Below are 13,783 nucleotides of genomic sequence, written 5' to 3'. Positions count from 1 at the left end.
GTTCCAGGGGTACACGGGCAGCAGTGGTCTGGTCAGTGGAGGCCTAGTGGAAGGAGGGACCGCAGACAGGCTTCGAAGGCCTAACATAATTAAATTGGGCTGGCTGTAGGCACTTTATAATTGGTTCCAGGGGTACACGGGCAGCAGTGGTCTGGTCAGTGGAGGCCTAGTGGAAGGAGGGACCGCAGACAGGCTTCGAAGGCCTAACATAATTAAATTGGGCTGGCTGTAGGCACTTTATTATTAGTTACAGGGGTACACGGGCAGCAGTGGTCTGGTCAGTGGAGGCCTAGTGGAAGGAGGGACCGCAGACAGGCTTCGAAGGCCTAACATAATTAAATTGGGCTGGCTGTAGGCACTTTATTATTAGTTACAGGGGTACACGGGCAGCAGTGGTCTGGTCAGTGGAGGCCTAGTGGAAGGAGGGACCGCAGACAGGCTTCGAAGGCCTAACATAATTAAATTGGGCTGGCTGTAGGCACTTTATAATTGGTTCCAGGGGTACACGGGCAGCAGTGGTCTGGTCAGTGGAGGCCTAGTGGAAGGAGGGACCGCAGACAGGCTTCGAAGGCCTAACATAATTAAATTGGGCTGGCTGTAGGCACTTTATTATTAGTTACAGGGGTACACGGGCAGCAGTGGTCTGGTCAGTGGAGGCCTAGTGGAAGGAGGGACCGCAGACAGGCTTCGAAGGCCTAACATAATTAAATTGGGCTGGCTGTAGGCACTTTATTATTAGTTACAGGGGTACACGGGCAGCAGTGGTCTGGTCAGTGGAGGCCTAGTGGAAGGAGGGACCGCAGACAGGCTTCGAAGGCCTAACATAATTAAATTGGGCTGGCTTTAGGCACTTTATAATTGGTTCCAGGGGTACACGGGCAGCAGTGGTCTGGTCAGTGGAGGCCTAGTGGAAGGAGGGACCGCAGACAGGCTTCGAAGGCCTAACATAATTAAATTGGGCTGGCTGTAGGCACTTTATTATTAGTTACAGGGGTACACGGGCAGCAGTGGTCTGGTCAGTGGAGGCCTAGTGGAAGGAGGGACCGCAGACAGGCTTCGAAGGCCTAACATAATTAAATTGGGCTGGCTGTAGGCACTTTATAATTGGTTCCAGGGGTACACGGGCAGCAGTGGTCTGGTCAGTGGAGGCCTAGTGGAAGGAGGGACCGCAGACAGGCTTCGAAGGCCTAACATAATTAAATTGGGCTGGCTGTAGGCACTTTATTATTAGTTACAGGGGTACACGGGCAGCAGTGGTCTGGTCAACGGAGGCCGATTGTAATGAGTGTCTGCCAGTTAGTAGTCCAAAACAACAACTAAATGTGAATGTCTCGCATTAAAACAAAACAAAAACACTAAAGGGTGCAATCATTAGGTTCAGGGGTGGGATCCTCTGCGTTGTTTCAGACCTACTAATTTTGCGCAAAGTATTTACTGTGGTAAATAGAGGACACTGCCCCTGACTATGTTAAGTACCATCATACATGTCAACACAATGGTATTGTCAGTGGCAGGTATGGAAGGATGTCAGCGCATAGACTTAACATTGGTGGAAGTGTGAGAGATAACTGTGGAAGTGGTAGAGCAATGTTTGACCTGGGGGTGGGTGAACTCTCTTGTGGCCGGCGTTACAGGCCCAAGGCCCCTCATGTTACAACAGTGTGTCTGACGTTGGGTGAGCACCACCACCGCCAGAGACACTTTATTGTACTATGAGGAACCCAGTAGCAATGCCGTCGACCAAAAGCGAGTACACCCACCTCTTCAGACAAACAGCAGTCTCACGGGTGCTTGCGCCAAGTCGCGATACCACGGCCCCGTGTGGGGAGTTTGGCCATTTAGGGAGGTGTAAACATGTCGTATGCTGGACAATCAGCTGCAGCAAATTAGACATTAGAAAAGTAATTCACAGTAGTCCACAGGCAAGAGCTTTTCATAGGAAAGCTAGGTGTCGGCTGGGCAAGGTGGGGCAAAAGATTTCGAAATCCAGTTGTGGTTCATTTTAATGAATGTTAGATCGTCAACATTTTGGGTAGCCAGACGAGTCCTTTTTTCGGTTAATATTGAACCTGCAGCACTGAATACTCTTTCTGATAGGACACTTGCTGCCGGGCAAGCAAGCTCCTGCAATGCATATTCTGCCAATTCTGGCCAGGTGTCTAATTTTGATGCCCAGTAATCAAATGGGAATGACGGTTGAGGGAGAACATCGATAAGGGATGAAAAATAGTTAGTAACCATACTGGACAAATGTTGTCTCCTGTCACTTTCAATTGATGCAGCAGTACCTGTCCTGTCTGCGGTCATAGCAAAATCACTCCACAACCTGCTCAGAAAACCCCTCTGTCCAACGCCACTTCTGATGTGTGCACCCCTAACACTCCTAGTCTGTTGCCCCCTTGAGCTCGTGTGAGAACGATCACGTGCGCTGTGTGCTGGGAATGCCTGAAGCAAACGGTCAACAAGAGTTGATTGTTTGGTTGCTAATATTAGTTCCAAGTTCTCATGTGGCATAATATTTTGCAATTTGCCTTTATAGCGTGGATCAAGGAGGCAGGCCAACCAGTAATCGTCATCGTTCATCATTTTCGTTATGCGTGTGTCCCTTTTTAGGATACGTAAGGCATAATCCGCCATGTGGGCCAAAGTTCCAGTTGTCAAATCTCCGGTTGTGATTGGGTGAGGGGCAGTTGCAGGCAAATCTACGTCACGTGTCCCTCAAAAAACCAGAGCCCGGCCTTGACACGCAACCAATTTCCAGTGCCCCCGGGAAAGGTTCCGCATTAAAAATATACTCATCCCCATCATCCTCCTCGTCCTCCACCTCCTCTTCGCCCGCTACCTCGTCCTGTACACTGCCCTGACCAGACAATGGCTGACTGTCATCAAGGCTTTCCTCTTCCTCTGGTGCAGACGCCTGCTCCTTTATGTGCGTCAAACTTTGCATCAGCAGACGCATTAGGGGGATGCTCATGCTTATTACGGCGTTGTCTGCACTAACCAGCCGTGTGCATTCCTCAAAACACTGAAGGACTTGACACGTCTTGTATCTTCGACCACTGCACACCTGACAACTCCATGTCTGCCATCCTACTGCCTGCCCGTGTATGTGTATCCTCCCACAAAAACATAACAGCCCGCCTCTGTTGGCACAGTCTCTGAAGCATGTGCAGTGTTGAGTTCCACCTTGTTGCAACGTCTATGATTAGGCGATGCTGGGGAAGGTTCAAAGACCGCTGATAGGTCTGCATACGGCTGGCGTGTACAGGCGAACGTCGGATATGTGAGCAAAGTCCACGCACTTTGAGGAGCAGGTTGGAGAACCCAGGATAAGTTTTCAATAAGCACTGCACCACCAGGTTTAAGGTGTGAGCCAGGCAAGGAATGTGTTTCAGTTGGGAAAGGGAGATGGCAGCCATGAAATTCCTTCCGTTATCACTAACTACCTTGCCTGCCTCAAGATCTACTGTGCCCAGCCACGACTGCGTTTCTTGTTGCAAGAACTCGGACAGAACTTCCGCGGTGTGTCTGTTGTCGCCCAAACACTTCATAGCCAATACAGCCTGCTGACGCTTGCCAGTAGCTGGCCCATAATGGGACAACTGGTGTGCAACAGTGTCATCTGCCGATGGAGTGGTTGGCCGACTGCGGTCTGTGGAAGAGCTGTAGCTTCTGCAGGAGGACGAGGAGGAGGAGGAGGATGGGGTGCGAACGCCTACAGCCAACTGTTTCCTAGACCGTGGGCTAGGCACAACTGTCCCGAAATTGATGTCCCCTGTGGACCCTGCATCCACCACATTCACCCAGTGTGCCGTGATGGACACATAACGTCCCTGGCCATGCCTACTGGTCCATGCATCTGTAGTCAGGTGCACCTTTGTACTCACAGATTGCCTGAGTGCATGGACGATGCGCTGTTTAACATGCTGGTGCAGGGCTGGGATGGCTTTTCTGGAAAAAAAGTGTCGACTGGGTAGCTCGTATCGTGGTTCAGCGTACTCCATCAGGGCTTTGAAAGCTTCGCTTTCAACTAACCGGTAGGGCATCATCTCTAACGAGATTAGTCTAGCTATGTGGGCGTTAAAACCCTGTGTACGCGGATGCGAGGATAAGTACTTCCTTTTTCTAACCAGAGTCTCATGTAGTGTGAGCTGAACTGGAGAGATGGAGATCGTGGAACTTGCGGGTGTGCCGGTGGACATGGCAGACTGAGAGACGGTTGGAGACGGTATTGTTTCCGCCGGTGCCCTAGATGCAATATTTCCGCCTACAAAACTGGTGATTCCCTGACCCTGACTGCTTTTGGCTGGCAAAGAAACCTGCACAGATACTGCCGGTGGTGCGGAAAATGGTGGCCTTACAGTGACGGAAGGGATGTTGCGTTGATGACTAGCTTCATTGGCCGAGGGTGCTACAACCTTAAGGGACGTTTGGTAGTTAGTCCAGGCTTGAAAATGCATGGTGGTTAAGTGTCTATGCATGCAACTAGTATTGAGACTTTTCAGATTCTGACCTCTGCTTAAGCTAGTAGAACATTTTTGACAGATGACTTTGCGCTGATCAATTGGATGTTGTTTAAAAAAATGCCAGACTGCACTCTTCCTAGCATCGGATCCCTTTTCAGGGATTGCAGACTGAGCTTTAACCGGATGGCAACGCTGTGCTCCAACAGGTTTTGGCTTTGACACGCGTTTTGGGCCAGATAGGGGCCCGGCAGATGGAACCTGTTGCGATGTTGATGCCTGCTGCGGCCCCTCCTCCACCTCCGCTTCTGAACTACTGCTGCCTGCACCCTGTTCCCCCAATGGCTGCCAATCGGGGTCAACAACCGGGTCATCTATTACCTCCTCTTCGAGCTCGTGTGCAACTTCGTCTGTGTCACTGTGTCGGTCTGTGGTATAGCGTTCGTGGCGGGGCAACATAGTCTCATCAGGGTCTGATTGTGGATCTGTACCCTGAGAGGGCAATGTGGTGGTCTGAGTCAAAGGAGCAGCATAGTACTCTGGCTGTGGCTGTGCATCAGTGCACTCCATGTCAGAATCTACTTGTAATGGGCATGGCCTGTTAAGTGTTTCACTTTCTAAGCCAGGGACGGTATGTGTAAAGAGCTCCATGGAGTGACCCGTTGTGTCGCCTGCTGCATCCTTCTCTCTTGTTGTAGTTTTTGCTGAGGAGGACAAGGAAGCGACTTGTCCCTGACCGTGAACATCCACAAGCGACGCGCTGCTTTTACATTTACCAGTTTCAGAAGAGGAGGCAAAAGAGCTAGAGGCTGAGTCTGCAATGTAAGCCAAAACTTGCTGTTGCTGCTCCGGCTTTAAAAGCGTTTTTCCTACTCCCAGAAAAGAGAGCGTTCGAGGCCTTGTGTAGCCAGACGACGAAACTGGCTCCACAGCTCCAGACTTAGGTGGAATATTTTTATCCCCACGACCACCTGATGCTCCACTACCACTACCATCATTACCAGCTGACAATGAACGCCCACGGCCACGACCTCTTGCACCAGACTTCCTCATTGTTTTAAAAAATTAACCAAAGTAACTTTATTTGTTGCTGTCAAACAACTTACACGGTGAGCTATAACTTCAGTATGATTTCTATATCCCTTAACAGGTTGGTGAGACCACAAGGAAAATCAGGCACAATGTTACACACTCTGTTTTCTGTGGCACAAAATCACAGAGATGACACACACGCAGGACTGTCACTCAAGCACTAATGTCAATATTATTCTCCCACCTATTTTTTTTTTTTTTTTTTTCTCAGGGAGACTTTAGAAACCAAATAAGATAAAATGTTTTTTTCAGGGACAATTTAGAAACCAAATACTAATAAAAAAAATAAAAAAATAAAATAGCCTTTCTATGGCCCACAATTAGAGAGAGAGAGGTGGCACACCCAGGAGTCAAGACTGGCACACAAGCTGAAAGGGCAATATTACTCTCCCACTGTTTTTTTATGTATTTTTTTTTTTTTTCAGGGAGACTTTAGAAACCAAATAATATTAAACAAAGCAAAAAAATAAATAGGCTTTCTATGGCCCACAATTAGAGAGAGAGAGGTGGCACACCCAGGAGTCAAGACTGGCACACAAGCTGAAAGGGCAATATTACTCTCCCACTGTTTTTTTATGTATTTTTTTTTTTCAGGGAGACTTTAGAAACCAAATAATATTAAACAAAGCAAAAACATAAATAGGCTTTCTATGGCCCACAATTAGAGAGAGAGAGGTGGCACACCCAGGAGTCAAGACTGGCACACAAGCTGAAAGGGCAATATTACTCTCCCACTGTTTTTTTATGTACTTTTTTTTTTTTTCAGGGAGACTTTAGAAACCAAATAATATTAAAAAAAGCAAAAAAATAAATAGGCTTTCTATGGCCCACAATTAGAGAGAGAGAGGTGGCACACCCAGGAGTCAAGACTGGCACACAAGCTGAAAGGGCAATATTACTCTCCCACTGTTTTTTTATGTATTTTTTTTTTTTCAGGGAGACTTTAGAAACCAAATAATATTAAACAAAGCAAAAAAATAAATAGGCTTTCTATGGCCCACAATTAGAGAGAGAGAGGTGGCACACCCAGGAGTCAAGACTGGCACACAAGCTGAAAGGGCAATATTACTCTCCCACTGTTTTTTTATGTATTTTTTTTTTTTCAGGGAGACATTAGAAACCAAATAATATTAAACAAAGCAAAAAAATAAATAGGCTTTCTATGGCCCACAATTAGAGAGAGAGAGGTGGCACACCCAGGAGTCAAGACTGGCACACAAGCTGAAAGGGCAATATTACTCTCCCACTGTTTTTTATGTACTTTTTTTTTTTTTCAGGGAGACTTTAGAAACCAAATAATATTAAAAAAAGCAAAAAAATAAATAGGCTTTCTATGGCCCACAATTAGAGAGAGAGAGGTGGCACACCCAGGAGTCAAGACTGGCACACAAGCTGAAAGGGCAATATTACTCTCCCACTGTTTTTTTATGTATTTTTTTTTTTTTTCAGGGAGACTTTAGAAACCAAATAATATTAAAAAAAAGCAAAAAAATAAATAGGCTTTCTATGGCCCACAATTAGAGAGAGAGAGGTGGCACACCCAGGAGTCAAGACTGGCACACAAGCTGAAAGGGCAATATTACTCTCCCACTGTTTTTTTATGTATTTTTTTTTTTTTCACGGAGACTTTAGAAACCCAATAATATTAAAAAAAAACAAAAAAATAAATAGGCTTTGTATGGCCCACTGAATGAGAGATGGCACACACAGGAGTGGCACACAAGCCCTGACTGAGGCCAATATTTTTCTCCCACTGATTGATGTAGTGTTTTTGTGTTGAGGTAGATTTTAGAACACAAATCAAGGAAAAAAATAAATAGGCTTTCTATGGCCCACTCAGTGAGAGATGGCACACACAGGGATGGCACTGTAGCAGAAATGTCAATCTTAATCTTCCACAAAAAAAAAAAAAAAAAAACAGGGACTGTCCTACAATTACTATCTCCCTGCAGTAATCTAAGCCAGGTATGGCAGGCAGCAATAGGAGTGGACTGATGCACAAATTAAATAAAAAGTGTGGACAAACAAAAAAGATAGCTGTGCAGAAAGGAAGGAACAAGAGGATATGTGCTTTGAAAAAAGCAGTTGGTTTCCACAGTGGCGTACACACAGCAATACAGCTATCACGGAGCCTTCTAGGGCAGCCCAATGAGCTACAGCGCTGAGGGAAAAAAAAAATGTAGCTTCCAGTGTCCCTGCACACCGAAGGTGGTGTTGGACAGTGGAAATCGCTACAGCACAAGCGGTTTGGTGGTTAGTGGACCCTGCTTAACGCTATCCCTGCTTCTGACGAAGCGGCAGCAACCTCTCCCTAAGCTCAGATCAGCAGCAGTAAGATGGCGGTCGGCGGGAACGCCCCTTTATAGCCCCTGTGACGCCGCAGACAGCAAGCCAATCACTGCAATGCCCTTCTCTAAGATGGTGGGGACCAGGACCTATGTCATCACGCTGCCCACACTCTGCGTTCACCTTCATTGGCTGAGAAATGGCGCTTTTCGCGTCATTGAAACGCGACTTTGGCGCGAAAGTCGCGTACCGCATGGCCGACAAGCACAGGGGTCGGATCGTGTTTCATGAGACGCCGACTTAGCCAAAAGTCGGCGACTTTTGAAAATGAACGACCCGTTTCGCTCAACCCTAGCTGCATCAACAGCCTGTTGGTCTCTTGCTGCTGTGACTGTGACTGGACCAAGTGTTTCAGCAGGTCCTCCATTTTCCCCGGCAATGCTTGCTGACTTACAACAGACTTGACCCAGGACATTCAATAATAGACTTACGTCTCCGCTGGGAACGCTGCTCGCATGTCTACCACCAATTGTAGGGGTTTCACTCGCTCAGATGCGATGGCTGACCCTCAAAAGGCACGTTCCATCAAAAGTTCAAAGGTTTATTGCTCCATAAACTACATAGCAAAAACAGAAAACAAATGGCCTTTAGCTCAGGCAAAGGAAAAAACAAGTGTCCAGTCCTTCAGGCTCAGTCCTGGAGCCCACTCTGGAGGCTAGCACCTCCACACATATATCCTCTTTGTTAAGCATTAGCCTTTCTTTTATAGGTCTAACCACACCCAGAACCCATCACATGATTAGACATGTGGTTATGACATCACCACAGGTCCTGAAACACATATAGTTAGGCATGGTTACATCACAGCAGCAAGCCACCTATGTGACACATATCTCCCGTCGACTAGACAACCTTTAGCCACGCTACTATATATATATATATATATATATATATATATATATATATATATATATATATACACACAGTGGGTACGGAAAGTATTCATACCCCTTTAAATTTTTCACTCTTTGTTTCATAGCAGCCATTAGGAAAATTCAAAAAAGTTCATTTTTTTTCTCATTAATGTACACTCTGCACCCGATCTTGACTGAAAAAAAACAGAAATGTAGTAAGTTTTGCAAATTTATTAAAAAAGGAAAATTGAAAGATCACATGGTCATAAGTATTCAGACCCTTTCCTCAGTATTGAGTAGAAGCACCCTTTTGAGCTAGTACAGCCATGAGTCTTCTTGGGAATGATGTAACAATTTTTTCACACTTGAATTTGGGGATCCTCTGCCATTCTTCTTTGCAGATTCCGTCATGTTGGATGGTGAATGTTGGTGGACAGCCAACTTCAGGTCTCTCCAGAGATGCTCAATTGGATTTAGGTCAGGGCTCTGGCTGGACCAGTCAAGAATTGTTACAGAGTTGTTCTGAAGCCACTCGTTTGTTATTGAAGCTGTGTGCTTAGGGTCATTGTCTTATTGGAAGGTGAACCTTCGGCCAAGTCTGAGGTTCAGAGCACTCTGGAAGAGGTTTTCATCCAGGATATCACTGTACTTTGCCACATTCATGTATCATTCAATGACAACCAGTCATCCTGTCCCTGCAGCTGAAAAACACCCTCATAGCATGATGCTGCCACCACCACCATGTTTCACTGTTGGGATTGTATTGGGCAGGTGATGAGCAGTGCCTGATTTTCTCCATACATTCCACTTATAATTATCACCAAAAAGGTCTATCTTCATCTCATCAGACCAGAGAATCTTATTTCTCATAGTATGGGAGTCCTTCATGTGTTTTTCAGCAAACTCTATGCGGGCTTTCATATGTCTTGCACTGAGGAGAGGCTTCCGTCTGGCCACTCTGCCATAGAGGCATGACTGGTGGAGGGCTGCAGTGGTAGTTGACTTTGTGGAACTTTCTCCCATCTCCCTACTGCACCACTGGAGCTCAGCCACAGTGATCTTGGGGTTCTTCTTTGCCTCTCTCACGAAGGCTCTTCTCTTACAATTGCTCAGTTTGGCAGGACGCCAGGTCTAGGAAGTCTTCTGGTTGTTCCAAACTTCTTCCATTTAAGGATTATGGAGGCCACTGTGCTCTTAGGAACATTGAATACTGCAGAAATTTTTGTTGCAGCTTTGGCCAGATCTGTACTTTGCCACATTTCTGTCTCTGAACTCCTTGGCCAGTTCCTTTGACCTCATATTTCTCATTTGGTCCGACATGCACTGTGAGCTGTGAGGTCTTGTATAGACAGGTGCGTGCCTTTCCAAATAAAGTCCTATCAGTTTAATTAAACACAGCTGGACTCCAATGAAGGAGTAGAACCATCTCAAGGAGGATCACAAGGAAATTGACAACATGTTATTTAAATATGAGTGTCTGAGAAAAGGGTCTGAATAATTATGACCATGTGATATTTCAGTTTTTCTTTTTTATTAAATTTGCAAAAAAAATTCTACATTTCTGTTTTTTTCAGTTAAGATGGGGTGCAGAGTGTACATTAATGTGAAAAAAAAATGAACTTTTTTGAATTTACCAAGTGGCTGCAATGAAGCAAAGAGAGAAAAATTTATAGGGGTCTGAATACTTTCCGTACCCACTGTATATATATATGTATATATATATACTGTGTATATATATATATATATATATATATATATATATATATATATATATATATATATATATATATATATATATATATATATATATATATATATATATCCTTGTACCGTGTTAGCCAGTGGATAGAAAAATATTTAGAATTGAGAGTCCTCAGTGGTTGAAACCTTTTAATGGCTAACTGAAAGCTTTCAATTTGTTACCATCTTTTCATTTAGCCATTAGAAGGTATCAACCACTGAGGACTCTCAATTCTGTGTATTATACAGAGATTTTAGAACAACACGAGTGATTGCGCGCTTTTTGGGCGCGCGCTGTGATTACGAACCACGCAATGGGGTGTACCCACACACCAGACTGGTGTATGTGCAGACTAATAGCAAACATAAATACCTGGTGTACCTCTCCTGCCACTCCTATATTGTGTATGAAAAGCTCTGTAGTTAATAATGTTCGGGTAGAGCTATCCGATAGCGCTATCCATGAAGAAAGTGAACGGGTAGAGCTATCCCATAGCCCTATTCCTAAAGGAAATGAACGGGTAGAGCTATCCGATAGCGCTATTCCTCAGTGTTCCTGAGCGTAAGCTATTTCACATGGCTGAGCGCACTTGGGATCTGCCCCCAAGGCACTGCCCATGCCCAATGTTTGGTCCGCAGATTGCGGCTAGGAGTTAGTCCTGCTTTTGTGTACAACATTTTTCGGCTTTTACAATTGTTAAAAAGCTTAATAAAAGACTTCTTTGTACACACAGTTGACAGTAAACCATTTGTCAACGTTCGGAATAAGTTTACCTTGCTTGTGTCCCTTATTTGTTGGCTTTTCCTTCCCCTGGAGAAAGCCACATATAACCGCCCATGTGAAAACACTGGGGGAGGCAAATAAATTCCTATAATATCCAAGGACTGTCCCTGAGATTTGTTGATGATCATTGCAAAAGCCAACATTACAGGAAACTGACGCCGTCGCTTCTGGACTGGCAAGTTTTTATCTTTGGAAGTCAGGTCAATTTACTGGTGTCCCAGCTTTTAGCCCTTGGTGTAATGCAGCATTATGGATGTGATCCATAACGCTGGCATAACTGTCGATGCGTAATGCCTTTTGATTTTGTTTTATATATTTGATCCTGTTGGATTCAATTTTGACGTAACTGTCAACGATAAATTGTTGCTTCAACTTCCCAGCATTTAAAAGGGGATTGAACTCATCAGGTATGGCAAGCCTGTATGCATAGTACTGCAACAGGGTAATTTTTTCTTGTTGAGCTTGATCCACTGGTATGGATGGTAGATGAATGTCACCAATTCCTTGATGTTGCACTTAGGGCAATTGGAGTTGTCAAATTTATTGTCCATCCACTGTCACCATATGGGAATAGAAGTGGATATGTCATTGCATCACACTTTCTGTGAAGAAAGCTGATTTGAACAGTTTGGTTTTCACTTTTGAGATTAACTCTGATGTCCCTATTAAATGGGGGTTCACCCATTGCATTTTGATAAATTATAGCTACTTCATTGCACCTTGGTGCATTGTAGCTCCTCTGGTCATCATTGTAGTCATTTATAATTGACATTGTTATTTCGAGTGGATCGCCATTTTCTAATTCAGCAATCCTCTTTTCCTCTATTTCAAATTCCCTCATCATTGTGAAGGCTCTTGCGAGTGAGTTAATTGCTTTAATTTTCTCTCCAAGAGATGATAGTAGTGCTGGGAGGCACTATTTATTTGCTTGACTTCTTGTACTTATTGCTTCTTCACTGTCCAAGATATAAATCTGGGCAAACTTGGCATTACTACCCACAGCGGGATGCAATGGGGCAGTTCTGTGGTAAATTTGTCCATGAATTCGAAAACAGTATGGACCATGCCCATGCCCATGCGCTACTTGTACTCCCATTGATGCCAAAGCAAGCGAGCTATTGTATTGCCTTATATTAGCCATAAAGTTATTGGAGTGCTGATGCTCTCCTTTCATCAACTTGACAAATTGATCATCCATACGAATGGGACGTAATTGGATGCGCCCTCTCTTGCAGCAGGAAGGGAATGTTTTCTCCTGCTCCATTTCGTCTTTGAAATTTTTAGATTGGCAGAACTGACATCGAAATGTCTGTTCGCCAACATAGTGCTCTTCAATACGTGTCTCATCAATTTGATTGAGAAGTCCTCTAGCGGCAAATGTAACTTTGCAAGTAGCGCTTGCATTTTGGACACGTATTCTATCTTGTTCTCTTTCTTGTGAAGTATGTGTATCACTTCGTGCATTGCGTGTTGCTCGCTGTTGTGCAGCATTAGATGCTCTACGTGATTCAGTTACTTCATTCGTTTTTCTTGCTCTGGCCGCCCTCTGTCGAGCTGCATCAGCAATTCTTCAACAATTTCATTCATCTTCTGTTTCATTAAGACGCAGGTTACGCATCCGTATGCAATTCGCAGCAGCGCACTCAATTTGATCCATCTTTGCAGTGTTGCCTCACAGTGTTGTCTCACAGGCTAACATTCAAAAAAGGCTTATGCCTTAACTCGCCACCAGGGGGAGCTCCTCTCCTTAGGTATCCATGGTTACGCCCAACTGTGGATGACTCATTGTGCACAGACACACGGACACCTCCAAATTAGGTATATTGATATGCTCTCATTCAGATAACTTCTGATCAGGGGGGGCATAATGATCGCTATCGAAGAAGTTGTGACCGCCACCTGGGATGGGCCCAGGATGAGAGACATATATACCAGGAAGCAGCCTAGGATGGGGGACATTACTACATAATGGGGAAGGAGGTGCAACAAGTATGTCCTTATAGGATTTTGAATGCTATAAGAGCTCATACATCTGTCCAACATGCAGCGGGTGGGAGGCTCTGTCCAAATCTTGCACTGGGGCCCATCTGACTCTAGTTGCGCCACTCAGCATAAATACAGCAAGATAATACTTAACACTATACTGTATCCATTAGAATGGCATGACATTTCGGAAGATGAGTTTGAGTAATGAACTGGGTTCCTGCAGTTGACATTCCACCAATATAAAATATTTGGCGAATTATAACATGAAAAATCCAGCAAAGAAGATCCGGGACTGTGGAGCAGCCAGAATCCTACATCAGGCAAGAATGGGGCAACATTCCTCCCCCTAAACTCCAGCTATTGGTATCCTCACATTCCAGTTGTTTACAGACCATTCAAAAAAGAAGTGCGGGTGCCACACAATGGTAGACCTGACCCTTTTTGAGATGTGTTGCTGCCATCAATTTCTAAATCAGTTAATTTTCTTCAATAAAAATGGAAAAATATCTAACTTTCTA

The 13,783-nt window shown here is 44.8% G+C and overlaps 1 protein-coding gene across 1 annotated transcript in view; it reads left to right on the top strand.

The window, feature by feature from the left end:
- LOC143769907 (intelectin-1-like) overlaps positions 1-13,783 on the top strand; it is a 128,556-nt gene that overhangs the window by 61,335 nt on the left and 53,438 nt on the right. The gene's annotated exons all lie outside the window — the stretch shown is intronic.

This window comes from Ranitomeya variabilis, chromosome 4 (genome assembly GCF_051348905.1).
Source record: "Ranitomeya variabilis isolate aRanVar5 chromosome 4, aRanVar5.hap1, whole genome shotgun sequence".
Lineage (NCBI taxonomy): Eukaryota > Metazoa > Chordata > Amphibia > Anura > Dendrobatidae > Ranitomeya > Ranitomeya variabilis.
The sequence above is the reverse complement of the archived record's forward strand: the minus strand, read 5'-3'. Positions and strand labels throughout refer to the sequence as shown.